Genomic DNA, 17606 nt, shown 5'->3' on the forward strand with positions numbered 1-17606 from the left:
ATTGATTGATTGATTGAGAAGCTGTCTGTTGCTGTGGTCACCCTCCCCAGCTTCAGGTAGAGGGCATTTTCATCAGGCAGAATTTTCTATAGCTATTTTTCTAGCGACACTACTAGGCAGAGCGTATTTCCTCGCTCCTCATACATAGGGCCCTCTGGTTTTCTGTCTCTCCAATAGGTCTTTATGATTTTTTTGTTTCTTCTTTAAAAGTCATGTGAACTATTTTGCTCTGTTACATTTAAGGATGAATGAGTCAGGTTTACTGGTCTTCAAGTGAGATTGGGGTGTGTTGTTCTGTCCTTCCCTGCCCTTCTTATCTCTTTGACAGCTCCTTTGAAAACATTATTAGCTGGTATAAACTCTGCCCAGGTTGTCGGCCTTAGCGTGTTAGCTTCATTTTTGCTCTTCTCTAATTTGTAGCGGTTAGCCCATGTCATATCATATTGCATGTATGTATCCAGGCCTCTTTCCTTCCCTTCATCCTGAGCACCATTCATAGTTCAAATCAAATGTTATATGTTGAAATAGGTCCATTTTTTGTGGTGGAAAGTTTGTTACAATCTAAGATAGTAAACAACTGAACAATTGACAGTTGTTAGAAGGGCTGTACAGCAGAGTGATAACTAATGGAATGTCTCTTGTCCAATCAAATTACCTGGTCGGAACTAACTGTTGTATAATGTTCCGTATCTGTGCCAGTCCCAGCTGACCTGGTCCGGGTGAGGGCCACAGCACTCATCACTGCAACACTGTGCTGGCTTAATATACATGCAAAAACAACATGAAATTACTCCTCTAAACAACCATCTTCACTGATTGCAAAAGGTTTTACTTTAACTTCTGCTCATATAAAGACTCATAAGTGAATAGAAATATCCCTGTGTGGTAAATTTAATAGTGACACTTGGTGGCAGTTTGTGGTATGACACCAAAGAGGAGTCCCCACCAAGCTAGAAAAACCTCCTGACAGTACCCCCTCCATGACCGGCTCCAGACGGCCCAGACATCTCAGGATGCTGCCTGTGGAAGTCCCTGATCAGGTCTGGGCCCAAAATGTCCCAGCAGGTACCTATATGTGCATATAGGTATATGTGTACATAAAATATATGACTCAAAAGAGCTTGTATTTTAACCATATGATTCTGAACTAATAAAATAAAAATGTTTTACGGGTGGGGTGTCTATTTCCATTCTTTCTGTAACATAACTATATTAAAGCCTCTACACATTTGGTGGGTACAACGGTGAATGTGTGTGAGCTGTAATGTGAATCTGGAAGTGACTTGAAATTGTAAAAGAAGGCTTGATTGACAAAATAAAGAAAACGACAAACCATTTTGTTATACATTTCTTTCTTTTCCACTATCTTCATACAAGAAAGAATTGTCCTTATAAATGTTTCTGGAAGACATGTAGACATCATAGCTTTCCATCTCCTCTCACTTAATTGCCATAGTTAAATCCGAGCGGATAGGCAGGTCCCGGGTGGAGAGCCACACCCGCTGACCCACCATGCAAGTAGGTGCGGGAACCCGGCACAAGTAGTAAGTTGTTCATTCTGAGGCATGCTATCTCATCACTTTTGTACATTTATCACATCAGAATTGAAAATCTCAACAATGTTTGTTCATTCTCTCACTAGTTTTACATTTTATTAGAAAGTTGTCACTCTGTTGAGCTTGCAAATACAAGCTCATTTTCTACATTTTCTCTGACTGATTAGGCATGCAACACTGGAAGCAGAACTCCAGAAACTCCAAAAAGTTTCTTGAGTTCCAGAGTGGGCAGCGAGCAAAAACAAGGTAATGCAACATTTGATCTCAAGCAAAATCTGATCTAGGTTATGAATTATATTGTGTGCCCATCAAAAAGGTAAGATTTAATATATTAAAGATAGTTCATATGTCGCTGATCAGGCAAATAAAGAGGAGATGAAGAAATAATGTACCGTATTTTCACGACTATAAGGCGCACATAAAAGTCTTAGATTTTCTTCAAAATGTGCGGCGCGCCCTGTGTGTTGTTGTAATGCGGACGTAGTAGTGAACACCATGAGAACATTCAAGGAGGAAGTGTGGGCGTGGATTGTATATAAAACCCGCGCTCTATGAGCAGGTGTGCCTTATGTGTGTGTTAAATGCAGCAATGGCACACATAACAGACTGCGCCTTTTAGTGCGGTGCACCTTTTGGTCGTGAAAATACGGCACTGATTTACTTGAAGTTCCTTCTGATCCACACATCTGATTTAAATGAATAATTTTTCTGACTTTCACATTTTTCCTCAGAAAGAAGAAATGTCTGAGGACAGTGAATCAGCTCTGTCCACTGGGAGCCAAAAGCAATAGTGTACATCTTTTTAAGTTCATGCAGTGAGGAAATAAAGTCTTGTCTTTAGTGATTTCAGCTGCACACATGAAATTAAAAGCTGCACATATTAAATTAAAAGCACACGTGTGAAACTGACCGTCAGAGGCTGCATACTGGCCGCGAATGAATGAACTTTGGCCTGCATGATTATATTTATTAATAATTGGAGGTGGGCCGCGGCAATATCAGGCTCCACTACTACAAATCCCACAGTGCATTCCTCATGTGTCAGCGTTAATGTCACACCGAGAAAGGCAGCAGCGTCTGTGCAGGCTCATGGAGGAGGAGGATGATGAAAAGGAAGATGAGGAGGGATGGAGGGAGGGTAAACCAAGTTGTACAACACAGCAGCACAACTGTTCATGTAAAGGTGAGGCTTGGTATTTATTTCACATTCAACAGGTCTTCATCATTGGAGACAGCTACATCCAGCATGGAGGAGAGAGGGTCAGGGTGGGGACCAACCTGGGTCTGGACGCCCGGGTCCACTGGTTTGGCCAGGGGGGGCTGGTCTGGAGCAACCTGCTGCCCTTCTTCTACCAGTGCCTTGGAGGAAGAGCTGAGCCGGACGTCCTGGTCATCCACTGCGGAGGAAATGACCTGGGCTCCACCAAAGGAGTCCAGCTTATCAAAATGATGCTGCATCTCCACTGGCAGTTTCCTGGGATGAAGATTGTCTCCTCCATCACCCAGCGCTGCCAGTGGAGGCATGCACACCCCCAAAAGATGGACAAAGCCCGGCGATTTGTCAACAGTGTGATGGCTGCATTTATGTCATCTATTGATGGAGTTATGGTGCATCACCGTCAGATCAGGTTCAGAGGTCTTCACCTTCTTGCGTGCTGGACTTCATTTGACCCACTTGGGCAATGACATTCTTAAAGGATATTGCCCTGAGTCTGAAATGCCAAATCCAGTAGGTGGAGTCTGGATTTGGATTTCAGAATAAAGCTTTGGGAGAAAGATGAGGCACTTTATTCTCTATGGTTGATGTGCAGTGTATAGATTTGTATTGATTCATTTTATTTAAGTATTTTCATATACAGATGCACCATCACACTGTTGTGTTCCATCATAGTTCTTCTTCCCTCTCCCCTTCTGTTTTTTCAAATTTTGTTTTGAGTTTGTATTTTGTAATGATAATAGTAATTGTAGTTAAATTAAATGTATGTTTGGGATAGTGAAATGCATCCCTGTGATGTAATGCAACATTACACACTCCAACAAAGAGCACAGTATCCGCCAAATAATTCCAGATACTAAGTTTATACTGACGAAGGAAAATACTTGGACTGGTGCGGAGGTCCAGCTCTTCCTCTCCATAATAGAAGAGGAGGGGGTCCAGCAGGAGCTTGACGGGGCAGTCCGCAATGAGAAGGTGTTCCGAGTGGTGGTGGAACAGATGGCGGCACATGGGTTTGTCCGCACGCCAGCGCAATGTCGCTGCAAGCTAAAGAAGCTGCGCAGCGACTACCGCCGGGTGAAGGACCACAACGCGAGGTCCGGATCCCAGCGGAAGCACTGGCGGTGGTATGAGGCCATGGATGCCATTTATGGCCACCGGCCGGCGAGCCAGGGACGTGGCGGCGGCGTGGACACTGCAACGGCGCTGATGGAGGAGAGTGGTGAGTTAAATGCGCCAAAATGTGCTGACAACCTCTGCACATTGTAGTTAATAAACCCGTGTGACTATGCATTCATCCGCGGCTTTCCTCAGAGCCTTACTGTTAACAATTGCATTGAAAACAATGCCAAATGCTGCTTGTTTTGGTTAGCTTCAGCCGCTAGCGCGGTCTTAACGCTAGCCTGTCGTGTTGTTAGCATGTGGACTATGCTACATTTCAGGAAGTGGGGGTCTGGGAGAGACAGCTTTCTCCTCCTCCTGCACCAGTGACGCCCGAGCTGCGCCACAGTTCCCTCTGTCCCCAACGCCGTCCGCTCCATCCCCCTCCCCGTCAGCTCCAGCACCGTCCCAGTCAGCTCCATCACCACCACCGCCACCAACACAGGCTGGGCCAGCCACGCTGCAGCGTCCAGGACAGGTAAGAAATAAGTGTGGAAATGAATCCAATTTTATTGTCATTCAATAGTTAAGTAAAAACGTTCGTGTTATTAGCATTGGCATATTTATTGGCAACCCCGTAGAAGGCAATAAATATAGGCAAAACCAAAACATGTGGAATAGGATATTAACTAATAACCCTGAACTGCTGCTGTGAATGCAGCTATGCGGTGTTTTATTGTCATTAGACGTTGTGTCGGCATGTTTTGGATGAGATGCATCATATGGTGCAAGTGCTCTGTTGTTTAACAGCTCCTGTCTGCTTCCTGTTTAGCCCGGAGAAGGAGGGATGCAGCCGACAGTCCCCTTGTAGCGTGCCTGCGGGACATGCATGCCTCAGAGAGCTCTCTGGCGGAGAGGGCCCTGGAGATGCAGGGCCGGGCGCTGCAGGTTATGGAGCAGGAGTCCAGTGCCATGCGGGACTACCTGGTGGACCAGAGGGCCAATTTAGGGGACCGGTTCATTGAGGGTATCGCGATGCTGGTCCAGGCCCTCAGGCCACAGCGACGCCAGTCCGGCGAGTCCCCTGAATGAAGCAGCCGGGTGTACATAATGTAAATAGTTGAGTGTAAATAGTTATTGTGTTGTTGTGTTAATACAAGTTTGAGTTTCCATACATGTTTGTGTTCTTTTAATCAATATCAGCACAGAAGTAGCAACATTACATATCATGCCATCAATACAGATATGGCACTGTGCCAACAGCATGTCCTTTATTTGTGATGCTGAATATGTTAAGTAAAGGTAAGTGTATGAATGTAATAACATCTTGCACTTTGCTCCATAAGATATTGTTTCCCCCCCATTATGTGAAACACATTTATTATAATTATATTGACTATACATACCAAGTCCATATGTGCAGAATGAAACGAATGCCCTTAACAGTGTCTGTTTGGGATAGTGAAATGCATCCCTGTGATTTAATGCAACATTACACACTCCCAACAAAGAACACAGTATCTGCCAAATAATTCCAGATACTAAGTTTATACTGACGAAACAGACATTACCTTATAGTGTAAAGAGGAACATTGTCACAGGTGAAATGTGGACTAAAATGCTGGACACAGCTGGTTGAGATATTGTGTTTTATTAGACAATGAAGGAACAAGGCAGGTGAAAAAAATTCTGGAGTTAATCCATTAGAGATCAAGATTCTTTCTTTGGAGGGAATAAATGATATCATGGGTCTCTGGAGCACCTCCACCTCTTCCTGCTGCTGTCACCATCACGTGTTTCTTGAAATGCAGAAAAAGCCACATTGGAAAAAAAAAAATGACCGGACATCATCAGATTATTCCCAAGGGATTGTATACCAGTCGCTGGCTGTCTTCCTCCAGCCTCCGCTGGTTCTCTTCAGGAGACATTGATCTCTTGCCATCCCAGGACAAGCAGTTATCTTTCTTGCCCAGTAAGAAAACATTTTTTTAAATTTGAATTACATCCAATCATTGAATTTGTTACTTCTATATTCAGCTCATCTGTAGTTTGTCCAGTGAATGTTGTAAATGTATGGTTGAATCGGATTAGACACACACAAACTCTAAGCCTAATCATATGTCAAGTACCCATTGTTCAGTTTATCATTTTAAGTTTTTGCAAAAAAAATGTTTTTTAAATAAAAGCCAATTTGTTAATACTAGAATGAAGGTTTTATTCAAAGAAAACAATACACAGAAATTGGTGTTGTTAATTCTTTAATGCAATAATGCGTTTTCACACCATCTGGAATAAAGTTGTGCTAACCTTTCACGTTAAAGGTTTTCAAAAAAGGGTTATGAAGGAATATACAAGTTAAACATTTGATTTCTGTGGGACAAATGAACACATTGTATTCACTCATCTTCCTACACAGCTGGGATTCCTCCCACTACTCAAGTTGGGAAAAACAAAATGTTCAAGGACTTCCCTAATTGGTTGGGATAAGAGGTCCAAGGTCACTTTGGTCCCATGGAGCATCAAGCTCTGAGTAGAACCAGTTTGAAGCAGTTTTGGAGACAAAGGAATAACAACTTCACCATAGCAACGCATACATCACGAGGAACTGACCAATGTGAGGTTGAGGTGTCATATGCAAAATGTATAAATATGAACTACGCATTGGAACGGGGCCCTTCTTCACTGTAGACTCAGCCTATATACATGGGTCTGCAAGGAAGAACGGTCCGAGCTCGTATAATGTAATCTCTGATATATGGAATTTTGTAGCATTATAAAATCTGATATGCATTTTTGTAATCTCTTGTTTGTGTGATTATTAAATGCATTATTGAAGAAATTAACGCTCTCTTTCTGCCTCTCCCGGATCAAACGAACACGCAGGAATTCAGGGGAACACGGGTACGAATTCCAACAGTTAAGAAGGTAAATTTAAGAATTCGTGTTTCTATTGAATCTCAAAATAAAGCTAATTTTAATTAAACCTTCTGGTGCAAAATGCAGTGAAATATCAAAAACTACAAAGTCCCAGGACAATATGGACTGGAAGTCATGACACTGGATCAACCACTGTTGATTGTCAGTCTACTGAGCATGTGCAGAACTATTTACTACACCCATGGTGCATGTGTGGAGTAGCAGCTCGCCTGCTGTTGTCACGGAGATGGATTTGTTAATCAGGTGGCGATGAATAGGACTTCACTGATGCTTTCTTGCGTGCATAAAAGTACATATTATAAAATGAGTAGCATCAGAATCACAGCCCATGTGAAAAGATACTTCCCCAATACGGTCCAAATCTAATAAGTATTTTCCCTTTATTTTTATATACATGCATATAATTTCCAAATTTGCAGTAATTCTTTGTAATTTTTTTTTATCCCCATTTAAGTTTGTTTTCGTTTCCTTGTTTGGCTTTTAGAAAACCAATTTTCTCCAAAAATTATTTTTATCAAATTTGAATTTTGTTTAGTGTGCCTGCCAACGTTTCGGCCTCTATTGGCCTTCATCAGGACTGCATACTCAGTTTCATGGTTCCCTGAGAGAGGTTTCCCTTTGCAGGTCCCATGCTGAAATGAGCTCTGCTCTTCTCCCTTTTTATATCCCTGGGGGGGCAGAGTCAATGGAGCGCTCTCCTGTATACCAATTTTTGTTGTTTGCTCTGCTTGTGTTTTGGTACCTCCTATATTTTAACTTTCTTTTATGTGTATATATTCACAAGGGTCCGGGGGGTGCTCCGTCCATCCCTCGGACATAATCCCTCCCCCGGTTCCACAAATTTCCTCGGCCGTATTGTGGTCCAGGACCTCTTTTCATTCCATACGTTTCTGCATCTCCCATAATGGACCATTCCCCAAACCGTCTTTTTTTTTTAAGGGGACTTATTTTTATACAGCCCGGTTCGGGGAAGCAGAATTGTTTGATTTTAGTTTGATATTTTTTGGTTTTAAAGAAATTGATTGTACATATGTATACAATTTAAAAAGGTCTAATTATGATATGAAAAACAAATAACCGTGATCAGTTTGTATTTAAATATCTTTTTCCCAGAAACCAATCATTTAGGTTTTTTCCAAATAAATAAAACAAATCCCAAACTAAAGAAAAAATGAATATAAATTAGTAAACCCAACTTGGGTTACTGAAAAGAAAAACGTGCCCACGTGAAACGTTTTGCCCAGCTTGGTCTTCCCCAGGCACAACATGCACGTATTAAAAATCAAAAGAGTGGTTAAAAAAAACAAATCTGCAAATGGTGGCTGTGACTTGTCCTGTGGCGTGTTCTCACTCGTGGATAAGCTGCAATGAGCGCGCAGCCGCTATTTATAGGGGTGAGTGCATGGGTAGGGGAGGGGCTGCTCCCACGTGACAGTGAGCACGTAAAGGAGGGTCCATTTTTAACCCTGTAATCCCTGGATCTTTTTTGAGTACCTCGTTTTTTAGTATATTTCCTTTTCAATTAGTCCCAATTATATATTTATTTGTCCTTTGTCATTCATTTTTTAGTGTCCTTAGGTTTTTGGCATGTTTTGTGAGTCCTTAGGTTTTAGGTGTATATTTTTAGTGATTAGGGTTAGGGCATATATTTTAATATTTTTCCCTTGTCTAGGGCTACGTATATTTTTTGAGTCCTTAGGTTCTGAATTACGTTGTGAGCTCAAGGGGTTAGGGTTAGGATTAGGATTTTGGGCTAGAGGCTAATATAATATTTTTCAGTACCCCTCCAATTTATCTAATTATACTTTGTTTAGTCCATTTGGACCATTAGAACCATTTGGTTCTCCTCTCCTTCTCAGTCCATGCCACACTGCTCTGGATTCCAGCTACTCTCATCGACTGCAAGCCATGCAAAATAAAATGTTGAACTAATAAGGTGTGTGTGTCTTTTTTATTTCTAATGTTATATATATGTTGCCACATCCTGGTTGCTATTGTATTTTTATTTTCTCCTATATATTGTTTTTTGCATCTTGAACAGAATATTGTATATATGCAATTTGTAGTGTATGCATCCAAGGCCTGTGGTATATTATAAATAGTTCCCTCTGATTGTTTTTTAATAAATTTTAGGTTCTCAAAATATTCTGGTTTCTTTTTTTGGATTATTCTATGTAAAGCTTTTATTTTGGCTGTAACAAGGATATATCCCCCAGATTTGTATTTTTCCTGTAGGCCGAAATGACCTGATGGTTCTTGAAAAATCGAACAAAAGTGGTTGCGTTGTGTTTTCACATGCTAGCCTGTGAAAAATCAAACAAAATGGATCGCTTCATGTTTTCACATGCTAGCTTGTGAAAAATCAAACAGTGATCGCTTCTTGTTTCCACATCCTAGCCTGCAAAAAATCGAACATAAGTAATCGCTTAGTGTTTCTACTTCCGAGCCTGTGAAAAATGGAACAAAAGTGATCGCTACTTGATTCCACATGCTCACCTGTGAAAAATCGAAGAAAAGTGATTGTGTTGTGTTTTCGCATGCTAGCCTGTAAAAAATCGAAGAAAAGTGATTGCTTCTTTTTATCCACATCCTAGCCTGCCAAAAATCTAACAAAAGCGATCAAACCACATGGGTTTCAGGTACCGCAAGGGAAAGAATACCAGCAATAATCAACTCAAGTCTAGTCAGTTCGAGTCGAGTCAAGTAAAGTAATGTAGAGAAGAGTTGGGTCAGCTCGGATCAAGTCCATTTTAATTTTAATTTACTGGCATAGAAAGTCAGGAAGCTGGCTGCCACAATGAATTGCCTTTCAGGTTGTGACTACTCGGTTGATACATCAAAATTGACAAAAGCTGAAGTACAATAGCAACTTCTAGCTTATGGAATTGAAAATTATCCTAATCTTGATAAGCAGAAAACGGAACTGGGAAAGTGTCTTGAAATGGGACATCCTATGAAAACTGAGTTAGTTGGCTTAACCCAAAATTATCTGGCTAAATTGTTGGTGTTGAATGGAAAAAGGGTTCAAAATTGTTTTGAGAGAAGAATAAATGCATGAAAAAACAATTTTAAGTCTCATCCTCGTAATCCTTTGGAAAGTTTAAGGTCTAATCTTGCAAGATGTTGTGGTATCAAATTCTCCAATTCATCAGGGAAAAACCCTTGCTATGTCAATGCAGTTGTTTATGCTCTGGTACATACCAAGTGTGTGAAAGACATTTTGTCTATCAAATGGCCCAGTGGTAAAAATGTTAATAATAATTTGTCAAACCTTGTTAATGACGGAGATTCTGCACATGTTATTAATGCCAAAAGTTTCAGATCTTTGATAATCCACAATTTGCCAACAATGAGCAGCAGGATGCCAGGGAGTTTTTAGCAGAAATTATTGCAAACTGGGAGCCTCTGAAAAGGTTAGTGTCTTTCAAAAAGGCAAAACTCAAAATGTGTATGCACTGTCAAAGGTATTCCATGACATAGGTATGATCAAGAGGTTATGGTTTTGGATTCAATCAATCATGATGCAATGGTTAACAACTTTTAAAGTAACAGTAAGTCAGTTGCTCTTGCCTTTTTTAAAGGGGAAAATTGTGGTAACATCAACCATGAAATTACAGAATTATTTGAAAGTGAGACAGAGCTCTTGGTGTGTTGCCTATTGAGGTTTGATGAATCTGGTAACAAAGTCATGATACAAATTTACCCAGCTCTTAAACTTGAAATCAATTCTGCCAAATATGTTCTCAAGTCTGTTGTTGAACACAGGGGAACTCGCATTGGTCATGGTCACTATGTTGCAAAACTGAGGGTAGGCCAGAACTTTATTGAGTGTAATGATGAAATCATCAAAGGATGCAGTGAACCAACTGATGGTTATTTGTATTGCTTGGAAAAGGTTGACAATGAATCTGGTGAAAGTGTGAATGTTCAGGTGTCTGGTCATGGCAATGTAACATTTTCGAGCCAGCAGACTCAAGCAGCAAAGAAAAATACATATGCAAATGTGGTAAAAAATAATTTAAAAAAAGGTAAGACTCATGGTAACCAAAGCAATATGAATTCAGGTGCCCAACAATCAAGTACTAGCCATACGAGTGTTAATGAAAAGAGCACCCAATTTGGTAATCAACAATGAAAGCAAATGCAAAACCTACTGACTGAAAAAGAGTTGTGAAAAGGAGTAGACAAGGTGGTTCTGGTACCGAAAAACAATCTAGGTCTAAAAAGGTCAAAACTGGTCTTCAAGGCACTGTCACCAAAAATAGATTTGACATGTTGAATAATTCTGAAATGACTGATGTTGAAGAGGTTGAGATTGGTAATGATAACAGCAATGAATTCGAACCTGACATTGAAATTGACAATCGAGAAGGTACAGATGGTGTTTCTTTTGCCGGAGTTGGCGACATTATGAGGGAAATGGACAAAGTTTGAATTTCAAGGTCATGAAGGTGAAGAAAGAGTTGACGTTGAAAATCTCACAGAGTTGGAATTGAAGAGGCATGAGCATCATGAAAGGTTGATTAAAGGTGAATTTACCAATTAAATATTTCAGGAAAACCCAATTTGCTTGATGGCCATTTCTCTGGCCTTTTGACCTTTGCTGTTTATTCCGAACGAGAGTACTACTGTCTCCACGACCTCTGCATGAATTTTGAGATGACCGATTCCGCATGGGGGAATGTTGCTCCCGGGTAACTGTCAATTTCTAGATCAGATAATGTATGTGGAGGAAATCTTGCCAAGTTTGAGTCTCCCAAGAAGAGCCATTTTTTCCACACTGATAGTCCCCAGTCTCTTATTTTTTGCGCTGTACTGATATGTGTCTTAACGCTATATGTTTGTTTTTCTCTTTCAAGGAGCCTGTGTCCATCTGGGTTTAGACCGTCCTGAGACAGGTTAGTTTAACCCTCCTGATTATGTGTTGTCGCAATACTAATCCTAAACCTAACCCTAACCCTAAACCCAGCTCACGTTCATTAGTTGGTGGGTGAAGAATCCAACGCTAGTTAGGGTCCATACTTTGCAAGTCCGCTAGATATTAGGGTTAGGGTTAGGGTCGGCCTGTGTAATACATCCTAATTGCGTCATAATTGCAGTTTTACTTCCACCTAATCAATAACTGTTGAATGATAATTTGCTTTGATGAGCTATTCATTGTGTTGCCATGAAATAGACACAGAGGGTTCTTGTACTCTGGGAAACAAGAGACATTTTGTTCACATATCAAGACAACAGCCTCAATCAAGTTTTGTATAATTGGAATAACTATGCCATCTAATTTGAAGGCAAACCACCTGTATGCAGACGTACAAGCAATATAAATAAATAAAATGTCTAATCAATCTAACGTGATAACCAAGGCGCGATCGTTCACACAACATTTTAAAAAGGATCTCCTTGTGAATATTATAACTATCAGTGAAAACAGCGAGGCGTGACACTGAGCACGTTGTTTACAGAAGTAAACATGGACGCTGCACCCTATGGCCACACCGGTTAGTACCTGGGTTGCCTGATCTGACTCACTGTTTCCAGCCCAAACACCTTGTCAAACCCATATACTTAAATAAAAACCAGCCTCTGTAGAATCATGAAAACCAAATAACTATTATATGTGTAATATAAACACATAATAAAGGGAGAGAATGAATGTAAGGTAATGTGGTTCCACCAATTGAGGGAGACCTGCCCAATCTGGCAACGCTGGTTAATGTGTGTATATTATGTTCAATTCCACTTTATTAATCACACATGGGGAAATTTGGTATTGTGGGGTGCACCTGAGGGGGAGGTTCTCCCAAACAGAATGGAGTGGGTGTGACGGTGACGTAGTGTGGTGTTGGTAGTGGGAGGGGTTATAAGGGGAAGTGCGGTGACACAAGGGGGTTGGTTAATTGACAGGTTTTGGCCACATCATCGGGAACCGTGCTTCCAGCACATCGAGGCTCAGTTCCACCTCTGGGGAGTCACGGCCGACGACACCAAGTATTACTACGTCGTCACAGCTCTGGACTTTTCCACCACCCGCCGAGTGATGGGGCTGCTTCGGGACCCGCCGGCGCAAGGGAAGTACGCCGCCCTCAAAACTCTGCTCCAGCGGCTGTTCCAGCTTTCCGACGACGAGCGAGCCGAGCGTCTTCTGTCTCTCAACGGCTTGGGAGACAGTAAACCAACGGAGCTGATGGAGAACATGTTGGCGCTGCGGGGATCGTGGGACGTGGAGTTCCTGTTCATCCACCTGTTTCTGCGTCAACTCCCAGCTCCGGTCCACACGGCGCTGGCGAGTTCTCCACTCGTGCACACAAAGGACTATCGGGGGCTGGCGGAAGAGGCAGACAAGCTCCTGCTCGCGTCACGGCAGTACGGAGTGCATGCAGTCCTGCCGGAGCCACCGGAACACCGGCCGGAGGAGGAAGCGCAGTTTGCTGTTGGGACGATTACAGATCGGGGCAAAAATGACGACCAGTTGTGTTTTTTCCACCGGCGGTTCGGGAGCAGAGCCAAGCGCTGCACGCCGCCCTGCTCCTTCTCTGTGCAGGGAAACGCCAGACCCGGCGCTCGTTAGCAGCCATGAGCGCCGGGGACATCGGAACGCTGCTCTTCATTAAAGACACTGTATCCGGGAGGCGTTTCCTCGTGGATACCGGCGCCCAGAGGAGCATCATCCCCGCCTCCTCCACCGACGTCGAGAGCGGTGGTAAAGGGCCGCCTCTGGATGCTGCTAACGGGACTTCCATCCGCACATTTGGCACCAGGTTCGTGAATGTGTGTTTTAATGGCCGTCAGTTCGGATGGGATTTTGTGATGGCTGCTGTGTCCGTGCCCATCCTGGGAGCAGATTTTCTGTGTGCACATGGACTCTTAGTGGACATGGTGAATCGCCGCCTGGTGGACGCTGTCTCATTCTCCTCCTTCTCCTGCACTTTGGGGAAAGGAGAAGCGGTGTCCCTCGCTAATATCTTAGCTTCGGGGGATGTGTACCAGCGGCTCCTGGCGGAGTTTCCCAAACTGACAGTCCCCACCTTTTCAGCCGCCATCGTCAAACACGGAGTGGAACATTATGTCCCCACGGCTGGGCCGCCGGTTTTTGCTCCCCCTCGCCGACTGGATGTGGCAAAGCTGGCGATCGCTAAGGAGGAGTATGCCACTATGGAGAGACTGGGTATCGTGCAGCGCTCTGACAGCCTGTGGGCATTACCATTACATATGGTCCCAAAATCTGATGGGAGTTGGAGGCCTTGTGGGGATTTTCGACGCCTTAATACGGTCACGGCACATGATCGATACCCTGTTCCGCACATCCAAGACTTTTCCGTCCACCTGGCGGGGAAGGTTATGTTTTCCAAGGTGGATCTGGTGAGAGGCTACCACCAGGTACCAGTCAACCCGCAGGTTGTAGCCAAAACTGCAGTGATCACACCTTTTGGACTGTTTTAGTTTGTACGGATGCCATTTGGTCTGAAAGGTGCAGCACAAACGTTCCAGCGCTTGATGGACTCCATGTTAAGGGGCTTGCCTTTCCTCTTCGTCTATCTGGATGACATCCTGGTGGCCAGCGCCTTGCCTGCGGAGCACCTGCTACACCTGCGTCAGCTGTTCGAAAGACTGCAGGAGCATGGGCTGATCGTGAACCCAGCTAAGTGTTGTTTTGGACTCTCAGAGATTGAGTTTCTGGGCCACCATGTGTCAGCACTGGGAGTGGTGCCCTTACCAGCTAAGGTGAAAGCAATCACTGCTTTTCCGCGCCCGAAGACCATCAGGGCACTGCAGGAGTTCCTGGGCATGGTGAATTTTTACAACCGCTTCATCAGACATGCAGCTCAGCTGATGCGGCCGCTGCATGAAGCACTGAGGGGTGGAAAGGCCAAGCAGGACGTGAACTGGTCCGCAGAAAGGATCCTGGCTTTCGAAAAGGCCAAGGCTGCGCTCTCCAACACCGCCATGCTGGCCCACCCATCTCCCACGGCACCGGTAGCGCTCACCACCGATGCCTCGGACTACGCAGTGGGCGCAGTATGTGAACAATGGCTGGCTGGAGCCTGGCAGCCTCTGGCGTTTTTCAGTAAACAACTGCGTGACAACGAGAGGAAGTACAGCACGTTTGACAGAGAACTTTTGGCTCTTTTCCTCGCCGTCCGCCATTTTAGGTTCCTGTTGGAAGGTCGGCGGTTTACTGCCTTTGTGGACCACAAGCCCCTCACCTTCGCCATGTCCAAGACCTCGGAGCCATGGTCTGGGCGGCAGCAGCGCCACCTCTCTGCCATTTCCGAGTTCATCACAGACATTCAGCACGTGGCTGGAAAAAGCAATGCTGTGGCCGACTGCCTCTCCCGGGCACACGTGGACTCTGTGCACCTTGGGGTGGACTACACTGCCATGGCCAGCGACCAGCAGGCAGACTCCGACATTCAGGCTTTCAGGACAGCCGCCACAGGTCTACAGCTGCAGGATTTGCTGTTCCACGACGATGGTGCCACACTCCTCTGCGACGTGTCTACAGGTCAACCCCGCTCCATGGTACCTGCTGGCTGGAGACGGCAGGTTTTTGATGCTGTTCATGCCCTATCGCATCCAGGCGTGAGGGCATCGGTGAAGCTTGTGGGGGCAAAGTTTGTCTGGCCGGGCCTCAAGAAGGATGTCAGGAGCTGGGCAGCCTCCTGTGTGGCGTGTCAGCGGTCCAAGGTACAGCGTCACACCAAAGCCCCCTAGAGCCGTTCCTGGTCCCGGAAAGGAGGTTTGACCATGTGCATCTGGACTTGGTGGGTCCGATGCCTCCCTCCCAAGGCTTTACGCACCTCATCACCATGGTGGACAGGACCACGAGGTGGCCAGAGGTGGTCCTGCTGGCTTCAACGACGTCGGCAGAGGTGGCTCGCGCTTTCATAGCCACCTGGGTGGCACGGTTCGGCACGCCATTGGACGTCACTTCGGACAGAGGCCCCCAGTTCACCTCTGAGCTGTGGAGGTTGTTGAGGTGGCTAAAGGCCTGGGAGTGCAGCTGCACCGGACCACGGCGTTCAACCCACAGGCCAATAGACTTTGTGGGCGTTTCCATCGCACGATGAAGGCCGCTCTCCGAGCCACACTCGCAGACAGCAACTGGGTTGACCGACTGCCATGGATCATCAACAATAATAATATTAACAACAACGACGATGATGATGATGATGATGATGATGATGATGATGATGATGATGATGCAGTGACATATTCCACACAGTCATTTGGTGTCCTATAGTTGTGCCTCAGTAAACTGAACATATTGTGGTGTGAGTAAACAAACAAGGGACACACCTGTATATCCACCATATGATCTTAATTGTTTTCCAATCACTCTTTATAATATTATTCACACTTGATCAAAGGGTCAATATAGTTAAGAATACTACAACACCTAACTAACTCACACTAACATCTGCTGCTGAGAGGTGTGAAGCATGTTGATCTATAGGATGACATTTAAATTATTTGTGAGGTTAATATTGAACCACAGTGTCGTCACATAATAAAGCGTTCAGTTAGTTCTCACTCCATGTTTCAGGATTATGTGTCACCAACATTTTGTCTCTCGACTGTAGTCTGTCTTTGGCTCCAATGATTAAAATCATATTAACACAGTCCCCATTAATAGACCTAATGCAATGACACCGTTTCTTTTCGAGACCCGTGACATCAACAATACACCCAGTTCTTCATGCAGGTGTAAAGATTAACATCCAGGCTCGTATCCATGCTGTTCTAATGACATGTTGAGGATCTTATCATGACTGATGATGCTGATCTGGGCTGATAGCAAAGATGTGATCAGCCCAGGAAAACATTTAGACCAGACATTTAGGTCCATAATTGATGCTTCACAACAAACAACTGCAGTCATCCATTGCATGTTGAAGGTGATGAAATATTGTTTGTGTTCATTATGTTTGGATAATGGTCCCAGTGGTTTTTAATGAATCTCTCTTTTCAGCAGGATTTTTGTTGAGTGATTTGCTTGTGCAGCTTTTCAAGATTCATCAAATCAACAAGGATGCTACTTTGTGAGACGCCACAGCCAAACAAAGACTTTTGGTGACAACACTGTAGGTGGTTTCGTGGGTTGTACACTGAAGGTACAATCTGGCAGGAGGGTGGGGCGAAATGGGGCCGGGTGCTTTGCTCCAATCATATCTCACGGGCCTTATGCTTGACACCCCTGCTCCAAATGATTTTTAAAATCCAGGTAAAGCCAGGCTTCCAATCCTCAACATCCTTAACAATAGCTTAATGTGTCTTCAGTATATTTACATTACATTCAATTGTACAATAGTACAATAAATAGTTTTCATCACCAAATGCACCCTGTGCACACTAACTAGTGTGTATAACTCTCATCAGAGACACACTCTCTGATGTTACTGAACCAGATTGTAGGATTATAGCACACTTGGAGGATGCATCTATAGAACTGCAGGAGGATAGAAAAAGAGGGGATGAATTGGGGAACAAAAAGGGGAGGAGGCTCTCCAACAAAGAGAGAGAGGGGAGAGATTTTCTTTTGAGAGCCTGTGAGTCAGACAAGGACGATGTATTGTTGTCTTTTTCTTTTTCTTTTTTTTAGAGTGATTTCTTTTTTTGGCGTCTTAGCTTCTGGACAGGGGGTCTGTATCGCTGAACTACAGAGCTTGCAGTGTTTATTTACACTTCGGATAGAGGGCAGCCCTCACTACCCCAAGAAAATCTTTGAATTGCAGCTTTTCTTGTTCGTGCACGAGCTAAAGAACCTACGGCATGAGATTTGGAGTGCACCACGACAA

The sequence above is a fragment of the Blennius ocellaris genome, assembly GCF_963422515.1.
Source record: "Blennius ocellaris genome assembly, chromosome: 22".
Classification (NCBI taxonomy): Eukaryota; Metazoa; Chordata; class Actinopteri; order Blenniiformes; family Blenniidae; genus Blennius; species Blennius ocellaris.